Source organism: Lolium perenne, chromosome 3, assembly GCF_019359855.2.
Source record: "Lolium perenne isolate Kyuss_39 chromosome 3, Kyuss_2.0, whole genome shotgun sequence".
Taxonomy (NCBI): Eukaryota; Viridiplantae; Streptophyta; class Magnoliopsida; order Poales; family Poaceae; genus Lolium; species Lolium perenne.
Window position 1 is genome coordinate 50,790,786 of NC_067246.2, and position 16,994 is coordinate 50,807,779.

Sequence of the window (16,994 nt, forward strand, 5' to 3'; positions counted from 1 at the left end):
TCATGTTCACATTCTCAATTAATTAATTCAACAGAGGTTTGACTCATGACTAAAGTGGGTAATGAACATCTACTATTTTGAATAGAGGAGAGTGAGAAAATGATAGATAAAGAATTACGAGAAATGAAGAGCGGGAAGGTATAAGACAAACTTAAATAGGTTTTCAGTTCCTATGGTCTTCCTAATCTACTCCATTTTCTAAGGTCACGAACCTACAGTCAACACAATGCTCTGATACCATCTGAAGCGATTCAACCCGGTAAGGATTGGATCTCTGTGCATAATGTGCTAGTCCCTGGATCGACTCGCTAGCACACACAGTTCGATGAATAAACAGAATAGCAAATGCGTCATTTATTACAACGTATGATCCATAATATATTTATTACAACTTGCATAGCTCATGGCTAGCTCAAATAACAGAGTTCAAAGCGGAAAACAAGTAAATTCAAAGAGCTCCATCACGCCACAGGCGAACATGTTGAGTGGAAGCTCGCGACCTAATATCGATACCTTACTCGTCCTCAGAGTAACCTGCAACATAAAACGTTGCAGCCACGCAGGGTCAATACATTTGGAATTGTATTGGCAAATGTCACTTTTGGTGGATATATAAATGGCGCCTAACTACGTGCATATTTGGCAGGTGGAGTTTAGGCACATTTGCAGAAAAGCAATCTTTATTTCTCCTACTTTGGAAACAATTTTATTTTCTTCAAAACTCACTAACTATCATCACAAGTCAACCCATGTTACCCATCAAGTTTTATTTAAGAAATTGGAATGATGAGATAATCCAAACAGTTCCAGACTCTAGTTGCTCATATTGTCCATAACCGGGGACACGGCTAAGTACTTAGTTTGACACTCTCGAGAGGATGTACACTTTGCCCACATGACCTAGCCAGCCCCTTTTACCATGATGCTCAATTTGCTCAAATGGTCGGGTGAAAGCTAAGACGAGACCTTTGGGAAATAGAACCATGAACCACGCTTCGGATCATACCCAACCTACAATTCACTACCTGCTGATACACGACTGGCCATGGTCCTATAACTTAATTAGTCGAGACAGAGCCCATATGACATGTGGTTGTACTGGAAGCTACTAAAACAGAAACCTGTCAAATCTCTTTGTTTCTGGGTGGCCAACCACAAGTGTGATACACGCGACCGCCATAGGCATGGCTCCGGTGTAACCACTCAACAAAAACCAAGCAAACCACTTCCACCCAGATGATTCATTATCTTAGGTTGTTTTATTACATCAAAACAATATTTCCAATGGAACAAATCACATCGTGATTCCCAATCCACGCATCTAAGATGGCAGGGCTAAGCATTCTACAATACGATGGCGACAAGAATTATGTCATGAAACATATGGCTATCCTAGATAGGTTTTTGCATAGCAATATATATATTTAAAAACAAGTCCTACACATACATAGCTACTGAAAATAACTACCAAGTGCATAGAGAAATAATAGGACAGAACGGTGTGTGACACTTGCCTTGGGTGTTGTTCAGACAATCGTTGCAGTCGCAATCGTTGCACTCCGGGCAATCTAACGCAAGCAAACAATACTTAATAAATCACAAGGCATTACAAACAGAGGAATTAGACAATGAAATTATGCATGCATGCTCTGGAAACAAATTTCGATTCCTATGGTACATTAAAAACAATTTATTTATTCAGTAGGATCTCCACTTAAGATAGTTAATGCAACAGTGGTTTATGTATGAAATAATTTTCGAAAATCCAAAATAGGCATACTGCTACAGAGACAATTTCATTATCTTTCATTTGGCGTTGGAATTTATTTAAAAGCATTTACCAAGGTTATAATATATCAAAAATACTATAAACACTAGTTTTAAATTTGAAAATCTATAAATTTCCGAAAAGTACAAAGTAACAGCACTGCTGTGTTCCTCTCAATTTTATGAATCCAACGGTATATTGTATGCAATTTTTCGAGTTACGGAACAATAGTTATGATTTTTACAAGATTAGCATATCCCCTGTCTTTTACGTACGAAAATTTCTATTTGACATTAAAACAGCGACACGTGGCGCGATCTGATTCGCTGATACCCTTTCACGCGGATCACACTTTTGGGTCGTCGGATTAGAAGAAGAATAGACTGTCCAGATTGAATCTGGGAGCTCACCGGAATCAATGGATGACGGTGGCGACGGCGGCTCAGACGATGAACTTGGCGACGGTTCCGACGGTTTTTGGCGGCGGCGAAGTGGACGTCGAGATGCAGCGGACAACAGCGGTCACAGTGGTGTCTTTTCCGTCGTGTTCCTCTCTCTCGGGTGGCAGCTACGGGCGAATGGAGCTCCGGGCGATGGTGAACTCCGGCGAAAACTCCGGCGAGGAATTACCGGCGTCCCAGTGCTCTGCAGATGGGGAAAAAGTGTGAGAACGACGTTGTACCGAGAGGGGAAGAACTTAGAACAAAAGGGAGGGGCAGAGATGGTCGGATTCGTCGGCGATATCAACCTCCGAGCTCCAACAATGGTGGCTGTAGATCGGATCTCCGGCGAGAAATTTGCGCAGCCTGGCGGCGCAAAAATTGGGGCTTTTGGGGTCAATATATTGAGGAGTATATGGGGTATTTATAGGCAAAATTTCGTGGCAAAGGGGTTAAAATCTGAGCCGAAATCGGAGATTTTCGTGGACAGTTCCGCAGGCAGAGTTCGTCCCGTATACGAACAGACTGATTCGTGGAGATAGAAGATGATAGGCGTGGGGCCTAGCTGTCAGCAGGAAAGAAGAGAAAAGAGCTAGAAAGGAAAAGAGAAGCAACGTGGCCGTGCTGCCTGCCACGCTGTTGCTGGCCTTGGCCGCTTGGCCCGCACGCGCGCGCGTTCGGCTGGTCCGGCCGGCCGGCCTTTTTTTCTTCTTCTATTTCTAGTTTATTTCTTTTGTATAATTTGATTTGAATTCTGATTTTACTGAAATAAATTTGTAAAAATTTGTAAAGAAACCCAGTACACTATCTGGACAATATGGAGCACCGTTCCGGTCCGACAAGTCGCATAAACGTATATAGTTTATGCGTTTGAGCTAATAGTCTATTAGCAGAATAGAATAGAATTTGGTTTTTGTGCAAGAAAAACGATTAAACTTTATCAAAACTGAAACTTTGGCATGGTGCTATGATGCAATGCATGAATTTGAAAATGCATGGATTTTGGGATGTTACACCTAGTACCAACCTTGTGTAGCAATTCACATCCCATGCTCCTATTCAATTAAACCCTATTAAAGAAGTAATAAACCATCTAGTTTAGAAGCAATTAGAGATTGCTTAGTGAAGCAATTGTGAAGTCATAGTAAACCCTAACTCATAGCAAAACCTTGATAATTATCCTTTGATATGATGCTTAGAAGAAACTATAGCAATAAACCTGTCCATACTTGCTATGTATAGACCCATTCTACTTAAAGAACCCAACTAGTTCCTATTAGTGAACTAAATGAATCCAATAGTAAACCCTAGAAAGCCATATCTCCTATGTATAGTAGTTCATATTCTTTTGAAGTACAAATGTCAATCAAACCTCAAAAGCTCTAATTCTTCTTTGAAATACTCATTATTTCTTAATTAACATGTTCTTCAAAAGTTATTCTTTTGAAGTATAGTATAAGTCAACATCAACCATGTTCTGTAGAACCTAAAATTGACAACTATTCTTTATATATTATTCCACCACTACTCTTTATGTGTATGATTGTTATGATGTCTTATATCACTTGAATATGATGCTAATATAACCAAACCCTAATAAGAACCTTGTTTGAGAACCATTCTAAAAGTGCAATCAACCCTAAAGAAATCTTTACAACTCATACATCCTAAATCATCGAGGTTAGGTTACGCTCGGGACGATTGCATATCATACTATGCATTATAGCATCTTTGCCAGTTCTTTAAACATTGTCCTTACCGGACAATGATGGTATTTCAGAATTTGGAGTTATCACATATCGAAGCTTTTGCCTGCATAATCTTGCAGTCAAGAAAGGCAAGTTCACCTTGCTCATGTCAACTTGAGTATTTTCTATTAGTTTAATGCAAAGCTATATACTTATCATTCCTGCATCGCAAATAAAATGTTACTTTCCAACTATGAAGATGACTATGTGGCTGGCAATGGAACCATGGTATGTGTTGATATGGTGGAGGTTCCATTGCAAGGGTTATATTAACCTAGGATTAACTACCAATGCCGTCCAGTGATTCTAGCGCCGTACAAACCGCGTTAACCATGAGATCTATAATGGCTCTAGTGAAGCCAGCCGTATCTTTTCCCTTCTGCACGCCAACGGACTGGTAGAGCTGCGGGGTGTTGGAGGCACTGCCGTAGGTTGGGATAGCCTTTTAAATCCCCATCCATTAGTGATGTTGAGCTCTACGGTCTATGATGGATTGTCCAAAGTACACCGTGAGTAAAGCCGTATTATCGGGAGAAGTCTACTGGGGGTGTACGGGTGGACAAAAGGGTGGGTTTGCAGTCGCGGAGAAGGCGGTGTGGGCTTGGATCTTTATACCTGGCCTCACACCAAAGGAAGTGTGAACGGGGGCAAGTCCCTGCGGATGGCAAAAAGGGTGGGATCTCTTGTGGGAAAAGTAACGCACCTCTGCAGAGTGTATCAAATTGTGGCTGTCACTCCCTGTTCCGGGAAGGGAACTATGACGAACGACAGGAAAGGAACTCCATGAAGTTTTGGTCAACCTGTGAAGACTGACGGGCATAGTTTTCAGAATAAAATAAACCTTTTTGAAGAAATGTTTATGAAAACTTGCATTTGCCTATGACTTTCTGGTCTATGGCTGTAGCTAGTGCATGATACACCTATTTCCTAATATGAACTTGCTGAGTACGCTCGTACTCATTCCCTCCCATTTGAACCTCCTTCTTAGATCAAAGCACCGAAGGAGAAACTACCATGGAACTCGAAGACGAAGGAGTCAACTGCAACAAGATGAAGAATCCAATCAAAGAAGTCAATGGAGTCAACTTCTGCATCAGCTAGAGTGGAAACTTAGACTAGTAATAGAAGGGAATCTTTCCCTAATCCTAGCACCTAAGTAGCTAGATTTCTATAGCAAGACAAGTAGCTCTTGAACTTGAGTTAGCAATAAGATAGACTACGAGTCGTTCTTCTGGAGCTTTATTTGAAGTTTTACCTCACTGTAAAGTAGGAGGTTGTGTTGATCTTATGTAAACAGCTCGTGTGTACTTCCATAGACATACCTTGGACTCGCATATGTTTCTGTTGTACCACTCTGAGAGATATAATATGAGTGGAAAGGTGTTTCACTTGTGTTATGTCAACGACTTGTGTACTACACCATGCAGTGGTACGCTGGGTCACCACAGTGGGTATCGAGCAAATGCTTTGACCATAGGATTAAAACCCTTTAAAGGAGACCTATAGGTTTGGTAGTGTCTATAGGAAGTGATTTAGCTAAGTCAACTATGCTAAACCAACTGTTCTTTTGACTTGAGATGGGTATTCACATGAGAATAATCCTGACACACTTGAGTCAATCTCACAAAAATAAAAAAGCTAACCAACTTTTCGATCCATTTTTTCTGCTCCTCCCTGCCCCCCTCCGATCTGCATTAACCCAGCCAGCGCCAATTCCATTTCGCCCAGGTAAAGACTTGCTTGTCTTTGGCCAACGGAGCCTACGCCCCCGTCCCAAGGTCTGCAACTCGGATACCCTTGGACTGCGCTGCTTTTTTTGTTTTTGAGATGATTATGGCCAAGCCAAAGGGCCTGCTTAGTTTCCGAATCAATCGGCAATTAGTGATGAGAAAAAAAAATCAAGATTTTTATTTACTGCACTGCCAATTTTTAAATGTCCAGTTTACTTTATATTACATCTCAATTGATTCGACTTTGCTCAGGATATGTTCCCCTTGGCCATCCTGCCTGTGATGTGGTTCCGCTACCTTCGGACCTCTCCTACAACACCGCGACAACCATCGGTGAGCACTGCATCTTCTTGTCCCGTTCTCTTTCATTTATCATTGTGACGTTGTCAAGTCGAGGTTTGTCAACTTCGGCGTAACTCTACCTTTCATTCTTCATATACCACCCTAAATCCTTGCAGCATTCTTGCATCCACAAGCAGCCAACCCGCTCATCCCCGTGCTTCTGTTTTGCAGCTCAATGATATGCCCCGGAGCCCGGCACTAGAGGCGCTCTCGGACGCCAACCCCGACCTGTTGCTGCCACCTACCTACCTCAGCGCCGGGATCTCTGCACCATATCTCTGACGAGCGGCGTGCTGCTGATGTCGCGCCCCCAGAGGATCACCAGGACCTCCTCCATGGACAGGCTCGCCAGCACCACCATCAAGTAGCTTGACGAGGTAGTCCCACTCTCTCAAACTGTTGTGCTGCTTTGGTATGGTTGCTGCAGATGTTCATCTGCTGTGTACTTTAAAAGTAACTTGTTATTCATGCCATATACCGTTTCATTGTGTACTACAGGTCACTTGTTGAGATACGAAAATTGTAGGGGAGCTGCTGATGCTCTGCTGGCCTCCTCGAGCCCGGAAGTAAGCACCTTTCTGTCTATTTTCCTCCTCCCTAACCCTGCTTGGGTGCTTGGATCTGCGTTTTAATGCACAGTCTGATTCCGTTTTGCGAAGCCAGAAGTAGGCGATTTTGCTTAGTGCCTCACATTCAGTTTCTCGGTCTCAGTCAATACATGAAGTAACTTGTTATTCATGTAGGATAACGTTGCATAGAAAACAAAAATTTTCCTACCGCGAACACGCAATCCAAGCCAAGATGCAATCTAGAAGACGGTAGCAACGAGGGGGTATCGAGTCTCACCCTTGAAGAGATTCCAAAGCCTACAAGAGGAGGCTCTTGTTGCTGCGGTAGACGTTCACTTGCCGCTTGCAAAAGCGCGTAGAAGATCTTGATCACGATCGGTTCCGGCGCCACGAACGGGCAGCACCTCCGTACTCGGTCACACGTTCGGTTGTTGATGAAGACGACGTCCACCTCCCCGTTCCAGCGGGCAGCGGAAGTAGTAGCTCCTCTTGAATCCGACAGCACGACGGCGTGGTGTCGGTGGCAGTGAAGAAGTCCGGCGGAGCTTCGCTAAGCTATGCGGGCAATATGGAGGAGAGGAGCTTGGCTAGGGTTTGGGAGGGGTGGCCGGCCACTCTATGGGGGGCGGCCAGCTTGTGGTCTTGGGGTGGCCGGCCCCCTCCCTTGGCCCCTCATTATATAGGTGGATCCCAAGTGTTGGTGTCCAAGTCTTCGAATAAGACCCGAAACCAAAACCTTCCATAAGAGGTGAAACCTAGCCCAACTAGGACTCCCACCCAAAGGGTGGGATTTCCACCTCCCATGTGGGGGGGTGGCCGGCCCCCTATGGTGGAGTCCACTTGGGACTCCACCCCATCTAGGGCTGGCCGGCCATGGTGGTGGAGTCCCATGTGGACTCCACCTTCCTTGGTGGTTTCTTCCGGACTTTTCTAGAACCTTCTAGAACCTTCCATAGAACCTTCCGCGACATTTTATTTCACATAAAATGACATCCTATATATGAATCTTATTCTCCGGACCATTCCGGAACTCCTCGTGATGTCCGGGATCTCATCCGGGACTCCGAACAAATATTCGAACTCCATTCCATATTTCAAGTGCTACCATTTCAACATCCAACTTTAAGTGTGTCACCCTACGGTTCGAGAATTATGCGGACATGGTTGAGTACTCACTCCGACCAATAACCAATAGCGGGATCTGGAGATCCATAATGGCTCCCACATATTCAATGATGACTTTAGTGATCGAATTAACCATTCACATATATTACCAATTCCCTTTGTCTCGCGATATTTTACTTGTCCGAGGTTTGATCTTCGGTATCACTCTATACCTTGTTCAACCTCGTCTCCTGACAAGTACTCTTTACTCGTACCGTGGTATGTGGTCTCTTATGAACTCATTCATATGCTTGCAAGACATTAGACGACATTCCACCGAGAGGGCCCAGAGTATATCTATCCGTCATCGGGATGGACAAATCCCACTGTTGATCCATATGCCTCAACTCATACTTTCCGGATACTTAATCCCACCTTTATAGCCACCCATTTACGCAGTGGTGTTTGGTGTAATCAAAGTACCTTTCCGGTATAAGTGATTTACATGATCTCATGGTCATAAGGACTAGGTAACTATGTATCGAAAGCTTATAGCAAATAACTTAATGACGAGATCTTATGCTACGCTTAATTGGGTGTGTCAATTACATCATTCACACAATGACATAACCTTGTTATTAATAACATCCAATGTTCATGATTATGAAACTAATCATCCATTAATCAACAAGCTAGTTTAAGAGGCATACTAGGGAATTCTTGTTTGTTTACATATCACACATGTACTAATGTTTCGGTTAATACAATTCTAGCATGATATATAAACATTTATCATAAACATAAAGATATAAATAATAACCACTTTATTATTGCCTCTAGGGCATATCTCCTTCAGTCTCCCACTTGCACTAGAGTCAATAATCTAGATTACATTGTAATATACCTAACACCCATGGCATTCTGGTGTTGGTCATGCTTTGCCCTAGGGAGAGCTTTAGTCAACGGATCTGCTACATTCAGATCAGTGTGTACTTTGCAAATCTTTACTTCTCCATCTTCGATGTACTCGCGAATCGAGTGGTAACGCAGCTTGATATGCTTCAGCCTCTTGTGTGACCTTGGCTCTTGTGCATTGGCGATGGCACCCATGTTATCACAGTAAATGATTAATGGGTCCAATGCACTAGGAACCACACCGAGCTCTACAATGAACCTCTTCATCCATACCGCTTACGATGAAGCCTACGAAGCCGCTATGTACTCTGATTCTGTTGAAGACTTCGCCACCGTGCCTTTGCTTTGAGCTTGCCCAGCTTACTGCAGCACCATTCAATATAAACACGTACCCAGATTGTGACTTAGAGTCATCAGGATCAGTGTTCCAACTTGCATCGGTGTAACCGTTTACAACGAGCTCTTGGTCACCTCCATAACAAAGAAACATATCCTTAGTTCTTTTCAAGTACTTTAGGATATTCTTGACCGCTGTCCAGTGTTCCATCCCTGGATCACTTTGATATCTGCTAGTCAAACTAACAGCATGTGCTATATCCGGTCTAGTACATAGCATGGCATACATGATAGATCCTACTGCCGAGGCATAGGGGATGTTACTTATCCTTTCTCTTTCTTCTGCCGTAGCCGGTCCTTGAGTTTTACTCAATACCTTGCACAGTAACATAGGTAAGAACCCTTTCTTACTTTCGTCCATTCTAAACTTCTTTAGAATCTTGTCCAGATATGTACTCTGTGATAGCCCTATTAGGCGTCTTGATCTATCTCTATAAATCTTGATGCCTAATATATATGATGCTTCACCAAGGTCTTTCATTGAAAAACTATTATTCAAATAACCCTTAACACTGCTTAATAGTTCTATATCATTCCCGATCAATAATATGTCATCTACATATAATATCAGGAATGCTACAGAGCTCCCACTCACTTTCTTGTAAATACAGGCCTCTCCATGACACTGTATAAACCCGAAGTCTTTGATCACCTTATCAAAGCGTCGGTTCCAACTTCTTGATGCTTGCTTCAGTCCATAGATTGAACGCTGAAGTTTGCATACTTTGTCAGCATTTTTAGGATCGACAAAACCTTTGGGTTGTACCATATACAACTCTTCCTCAATGTCTCCATTAAGGAACGCCGTTTTGACATCCATCTGCCAAATCTCATAATCGAAAAATGCAGCTATTGCTAACAAAATCCTCACAGATTTTAGCTTCGCTACAGGTGAGAAAGTCTCATCGTAGTCAACTCCTTGAATTTGTCGGAAACCCTTTGCGACAAGTCGAGCTTTATAGACAGTAATATTACCATCAGCATCTGTTTTTCTCTTGAAGATCCATTTATTCTCGACAGCCTTTCGACTATCAGGTAAGTCTACCAAAGTCCATACTTTGTTATCATACATGGATCCCATTTCGGATTTCATGGCTTCTTGCCATTTGTTGGAATCTGGGCTCATCATCGCTTCTTCATACGTCGCAGGGTCCTCATCATTGTTATCTACAATCATGACATTTAGACAAGGATCATACCAATCAGGAGTGGCACGTTCCCTTGTCGATCTGCGAGGTTCAGTAGTTTCCTCGTTCGAAGTTTCATGATCATTATCATTTGCTTCCTCTGTTGCCGGTGTAGGCGGTACAGGTACAACTTCCGGTACTGCGCTACTCTGATCAACGAGTATAGATTCATCAATCTCATCGAGTTCTACTTTTCTTCCAGTCACTTCTTTAGTGAGAAATTCTTTCTCAAGAAAGGTTCCGTTCTTAGTGATGACCCACAAGTATAGGGGGTGTATCGTAGTACCTTCGATAAGTAAGAATGTCGATCCCAACGAGGAGCAGAAGGTGTTGACAAGTAGTTTCGATGAAGGATTCACTGTAAATGCTCACAGACAAGTATTCAGGGGGTTTTGATGTAACAGTTGAATAAAGTACGAGTATGTAAAGTGCGAGAGTAATAATTGCAGCGAGTGGCCCAATCCTTTTTAGCACAAAGGACAAGCCGGTTTGTTTACTTATAATGACCAAACGTTCTCGAGGACACACGGGATTTTAGTCTAGTGCTTTCGCTACATACGGCTAAATAATCTTCATTGTTGTGATAAGTGTTGTGTGGGTGAACCTATGCTAATGTACCGCCCTTCCTAGGACTAATACATACTTGTGATTATACCCCTTGCAAGCATCCGCAACTACAAGAAAGTAATTAAGAATTAAATCTAACCACAGCCTTAAACTCTGAGATCCTGCGATCCCTCCTGCATCGATATACCAACGGGGGTTTAGGTTTCTGTCACTCCGGCAACCCCGCAATTGGCAAACGAGTACAAGATGCATTCCCCTAGGCCCATAAATGGTGAAGTGTCATGTAGTCGACGTTCACATGACACCACTAGAAGAATAACACCACAACTTAAATATCACACCATTGAATATTACTCAACCATAGTTCACTACTAACATTTAGACTTCACCCATGTCCTCAAGAACTAAACGAACTACTCACGAGACATCATACGGAACATGATCAGAGGTGATATGATGATGAATAACAATCTGAACATAAACTTGGTTCAATGGTTTCACTCAATAGCATCAACAACAAGTAGAAATCGATACCGGGAGAGTTTCCCCTATCAAACAATCAAGATCAAACCCAAATTGCTACGGCGGTGGCGGTGTCTGATGCGTGTGGTTGGCACGTCCGTTGGGAACCCCAAGAGGAAGGTGTGATGCGCACAGCAGCAAGTTTCCCTCAGTAAGAAACCAAGGTTTAATCGGACCAGTAGGAGTCAAGAAGCACGTTGAAGGTTGATGGCGGCGAGATGTAGTGCGGCGCAACACCAGTGATTCCGGCGCCAACGTGGAACCTGCACAACACAACCAAAGTACTTTGCCCCAACGAAACAGTGAGGTTGTCAATCTCACCGGCTTGCTGTAACAAAGAGTTAACCGTATTGTGTGGAAGATGATTGTTTGCAGAAAACAGTAGAACAAGTATTGCAGTAGATTGTATTTCAGTAAAGAGAATTGGACCGGGGTCCACAGTTCACTAGAGGTGTCTCTCCCATAAGACGAACAACATGTTGGGTGAACAAATTACAGTTGGGCAATTGACAAATAAAGAGAGCATGACCATGCACATACATATCATGATGAGTATAGTGAGATTTAATTGGGCATTACGACAAAGTACATAGACCGTCATCCAACTGCATCTATGCCTAAAAAGTCCACCTTCAGGTTATCATCTGAACCCCCTCCAGTATTAAGTTGCTAACAACAGACAATTGCATTAAGTATGGTGCGTAATGTAACTAGTGACTACATCCTTGAACATAGCACTAATGTTTTATCCCTAGTGGCAACAGCACAACACAACCTTAGAACTTTACATCACTTTGTCCCAGGTGTCAATGCGAGGCATGAACCCACTATCGAGCATAAGTACTCCCTCTTGGAGTTACAAGCATCTACTTGGCCAGAGCATCTACTAGTAACGGAGAGCATGCAAGATCATAAACAACACATAGCATAACTTTGATAATCAACATAACAAGTATTCTCTATTCATCGGATCCCAACAAACGCAACATATAGAATTACAGATAGATGATCTTGATCATGTTAGGCAGCTCACAAGATCCGACAATGATAGCACAATGGGGAGAAGACAACCATCTAGCTACTGCTATGGACCCATAGTCCAGGGGTAGACTACTCACACATCACACCGGAGGCGACCATGGCGGCGTTGAGTCCTCCGGAGATGATTCCCCTCTCCGGCAGGGTGCCGGAGGCGATCTCTGGATCCCCCGAGATGGGATCGGCGGCGGCGGCGTCTCTGGAAGGTTTTCCGTATCGTGGCTCTCGGTCCTGGGGGTTTCGTCACGGAGACTTTTTATAGGCGGAAGGGCAGGTCAAGAGGCGGCACGGGGGCCCCACACCACAGGGCCGCGCGGCCAAGGGGGCCGCGCCGCCCTAGGGTGTGGCCCCTCCGTGGCCCCTCTTCGTCTGTCCTTCGGACTTCTGGAAGCTTCGTGAGAAAATAGGCCCCTGGGCTTTGATTTCGTCCAATTCCGAGAATATTTCCTTACTAGGATTTCTGAAACCAAAAACAGCAGAAAACGGCAACTGGCACTTCGGCATCTTGTTAATAGGTTAGTTCCAGAAAATGCACGAATATGACATAAAGTGTGCATAAAACATGTAGATAACATCAATAATGTGGCATGGAACATAAGAAATTATCGATACGTCGGAGACGTATCAGCATCCCCAAGCTTAGTTCTGCTCGTCCCGAGCGGTAAAACGATAACACGAGATAATTTACGGAGTGACATGCCATCATAATCTTGATCATACTATTTGTAAAGCATATGTAGTGAATGCAGCGATCGAAACAATGTATATGACATGAGTAAACAAGTGAATCATATAGCAAAGACTTTTCATGAATAGCACTTCAAGACAAGCATCAATAAGTCTTGCATAAGAGTTAACTCATAAAGCAATAATTCAAAGTAAAGGCATTGAAGCAACACAAAAGAAGATTAAGTTTCAGCGGTTGCTTTCAACTTGTAACATGTATATCTCATGGATATTGTCAACATAGAGTAATATAATAGATGCAATAAGCAAGTATGTAGGAATCAATGCACAGTTCACACAAGTGTTTGCTTCTTGAGGTGGAGAGAAATAGGTGAACTGACTCAACATTGAAAGTAAAAGAATGGTCCTCCATAGAGGAAAAACATCGATTGCTATATTTGTGCTAGAGCTTTGATTTTGAAAACATGAAACAATTTTGTCAACGGTAGTAATAAAGCATATGCATCATGTAAATTATATCTTATAAGTTGCAAGCCTCATGCATAGTGTACTAATAGTGCCCGCATCTTGTCCTAATTAGCTTGGACTACCGGATCATCACAATGCATTGTTTTTACCAAGTGTCACAAAGGGGTACCTCTATGACGCTTTGTACAAAGGTCTAAGGAGAAAGCTCGCATTGGATTTCTCGCTATTGATTATTCTTCAACTTAGACATCCATACCGGGACAACATAGACAACGAGATAATGGACTCCTCTTTTATGCATAAGCATATACCAACAATTAATAATTTTCTCATTTGAGATTTGAGGATTGTTGTCCAAAACTGAAACTTCCACCATGGAGCATGGCTTTAGTTAGCGGCCCAATGTTCTTCTCTAACATATGCATGCTTAACCATATGGTGGTAGATCTCTCTTACTTCAGACAAGACGGACATGCATAGCAACTCACATGAAATTCAACAATGAATAGTTGATGGCGTCCCCAGTGAACATGGTTATCGCACAACAAGCAACTTAATAAGAGATAAAGTGCATAATTACATATTCAATACCACAATAGTTTTTAAGCTATTTGTCCCATGAGCTATATATTGCAAAGGTGAATGATGGAATTTTAAAGGTAGCACTCAAGCAATTTACTTTGGAATGGCGGAAAATACCATGTAGTAGGTAGGTATGGTGGACACAAATGGCATAGTGGTTGGCTCAAGTATTTTGGATGCATGAGAAGTATTCCCTCTCGATACAAGGTTTAGGCTAGCAAGGTTTATTTGAAACAAACACAAGGATGAACCGGTGCAGCAAAACTCACATAAAAGACATATTGAAAACATTATAAGACTCTACACCGTCTTCCTTGTTGTTCAAACTCAATACTAGAAATTATCTAGACCTTAGAGAAACCAAATATGCAAACCAAATTTTAGCATGCTCTATGTATTTCTTCATTAATGGGTGCAAAGCATATGATGCAAGAGCTTAATCATGAGCACAACAATTGCCAAGTATCACATTACCCAAGACATTAATAGCAATTACTACATGTATCATTTTCCAATTCCAACCATATAACAATTTAACGAAGGAGAAACTTCGCCATGAATACTATGAGTAGAAACCAAGGACATACTTGTCCATATGCTACAGCGGAGCGTGTCTCTCTCCCATAAGGTGAATGCTAGGATCCACACTACAAGAAAATAAGCACGTAAGGACGTTCTACCTATGATGCTTTCACATTCGTCTCTAGTTTCAATCCGAATGAGTGCGTAAAGACGTTATTTGAGACGTTGTACAAGGCGTCACATGTTTCTACACATTGTCCATTTTTGTTTTTTGAGAAAACCCAACACCACGTCTGGTAACCCTAGTCAACTCCATGATTCACGCCAACTCCCAATTCCCACACACAAGTACCCAATCAGATATGAGAAGGAAAAAAGCATATGCCGCCGCCGGTTCCCATCCACGCGTGATTGGACCTCTGGCCCGCCCATCTACAGAGACTTTCGACGGCGCCCACCCTGCTGCTCGTCTCTCCCCGTCACCGCCGTCGGCGTCGCCGTCTCTCTTCCCACGGACGCCCAGGTTAGAGGCATCGCTCTTTCTCTTTACGTCGCTCTGCAACCGACCAACTCCGCATCTCCTCCGTGAAGAAACCACTTAATTGTGCAGCCTGTGGTATTTCTGGATCACACCGGGCGTCGTAGAAAGGTTTGATCGCCGTTTCCTTCCATCCTATATACATACATACAAGTTGTTTGGTAATTTCAGTAACATGAAATTTCTCTGATTTGGGTTAACTGCTACAATATGGCATCAGGTTTCCGGAAGCTGGGCTATTACACTACTGTTTTTATGAAGTTTTGTTGCTGTCCGAATTTGCAAATGATAGCGCAAGGTATGAAACCTCCACAAGATTTATCCCCTCTCGCGAATTCAAAATCTCAGCTAGATGCATTACAGGCTGTTTTATAACCTTTTGATTAAATTTGTTGTCCATCAATTGATTAGATGATGATGAAGTGTACCAATCCTGAGCAAGATTTGTCAATCTCTCATTGATATCAGATTCTGTTCGATGTAGATGGACATGCTTCACATACTGAATCTCCCATGTTCTATGGTTCTACTTCTACCACACCCTTCTTTGTTTTTATAGAACTATAAATGCTACCACTAAATTTTAGATTATGTCTGCATATTGTTTAGTATTTTCTCATGTAGATCTGCACTGTGCAAACAAGGAGCTCAAATATCAAAGTGAAGAGATGATGCTCCTATGTTGCGGATACTGCCTCTGATGATAAAATTCTGGTATTATTAATGAACTACTTTAGTGGTGCTATCTGTGATAATGCTTCGAGGTTGAGGTCTTGAGGTTGGGAATAACTTAACATCTATGCAGTTTCATTTTGGTTATGAATCTTCCAAATTATGTTTCTTAGCCAGTGTCGGATGTGTTGGTTGCTTGATAGCAGTCTATGGAACCATAAACTTATCTCTATCTAAAACTGATCCGAGGTAGCGTACCACAGTTCTCAGTTCTCATGACTCACGAGTTTGCAGAAAAAGATCATGCATTTTCAACACAGTATTTACTCTTCGAATATATATTGTAAATTTCAACTAGGTCTCACATTGTAAATTTCAAGTAGGTCTCACAATGTGAGACTCACGAGTTTCCAGAAAGACATTGTAAAGTTCTCTTATTGGTTTTTCTTGTTGAAAATTGAGACTTACTAGTGAGGCTTTCTAGTTAATCAATTAATATTTTATTTTACCTTTCTCTGCAGGGTGACCGTTTCCGATGATCTTGAAGCTACACAACAAAAATACAATGGAACGCTACAGAGTTGTTATGATAGAGCTTGTATACTGTTGTTTACATAGATAGATTCCAACTACATCGACAAAGTATGTAGGATCTAAGGGATTTTGTCTGGTCGAGTTCCTGTTTTATTTTGTAGGATGTAAAGGATTTTGTCCTGTCGAGGCTCAGCTTTTTGTAATGAGTCCACTGTTTGATTGTAAAATACAGTTTGTCCAAGGAAATAAATATATGTTTGTACTTTCAGATTTTTTTTATGTTCGTAATATAAATTAAAAGATTAGTATTGATTGAAGTTGTAATTACCGGCTATGCCAAATAAAATTAAATAATATATTAAAAACGAGAATGTATCACGGTTGTTTAAAACGAAATAAACCGGCTCAACATGACTAGAGACAATGCTTAAGGTCATATACAAAACGTCTATATAATCATAGGGATGCTTTATAAAACGTCTCATCCTTCTGTAAACACGCTGCCCATCGCGTCTTTATATATCTTGAGACGGTGCATAAGGAGACGTTTCTAGGACGCTTTACATAGCGACTCTACGGTCGTGTAGAGATGAAATTAAACGTCTTTAGCATATAAATTTGGTGTCCTTACATGCTCTTTTTGTTGTAGTGCCATTTTATTCAAA

General features: G+C 42.1%; 2 long non-coding RNA genes across 2 annotated transcripts; one reads left to right on the plus strand and one right to left on the minus strand.

Moving 5' to 3' along the window:
- Window positions 1–326: 326 nt before the first annotated feature.
- On the minus strand, window positions 327–2,784 carry LOC127341299 (uncharacterized). Its single transcript, XR_007875403.2, has 4 exons — window positions 2,517–2,784; window positions 2,179–2,413; window positions 1,515–1,568; window positions 327–534 (listed from the first exon to the last, which is right to left on the minus strand). It is a non-coding gene; the product is annotated as an uncharacterized lncRNA (long non-coding RNA).
- A 12,162-nt stretch (window positions 2,785–14,946) lies between these two features.
- LOC127341297 (uncharacterized) lies at window positions 14,947–16,591 on the plus strand. Its single transcript, XR_007875401.1, has 4 exons — window positions 14,947–15,234; window positions 15,344–15,421; window positions 15,535–15,837; window positions 16,317–16,591. It is a non-coding gene; the product is annotated as an uncharacterized lncRNA (long non-coding RNA).
- Window positions 16,592–16,994: the final 403 nt, after the last annotated feature.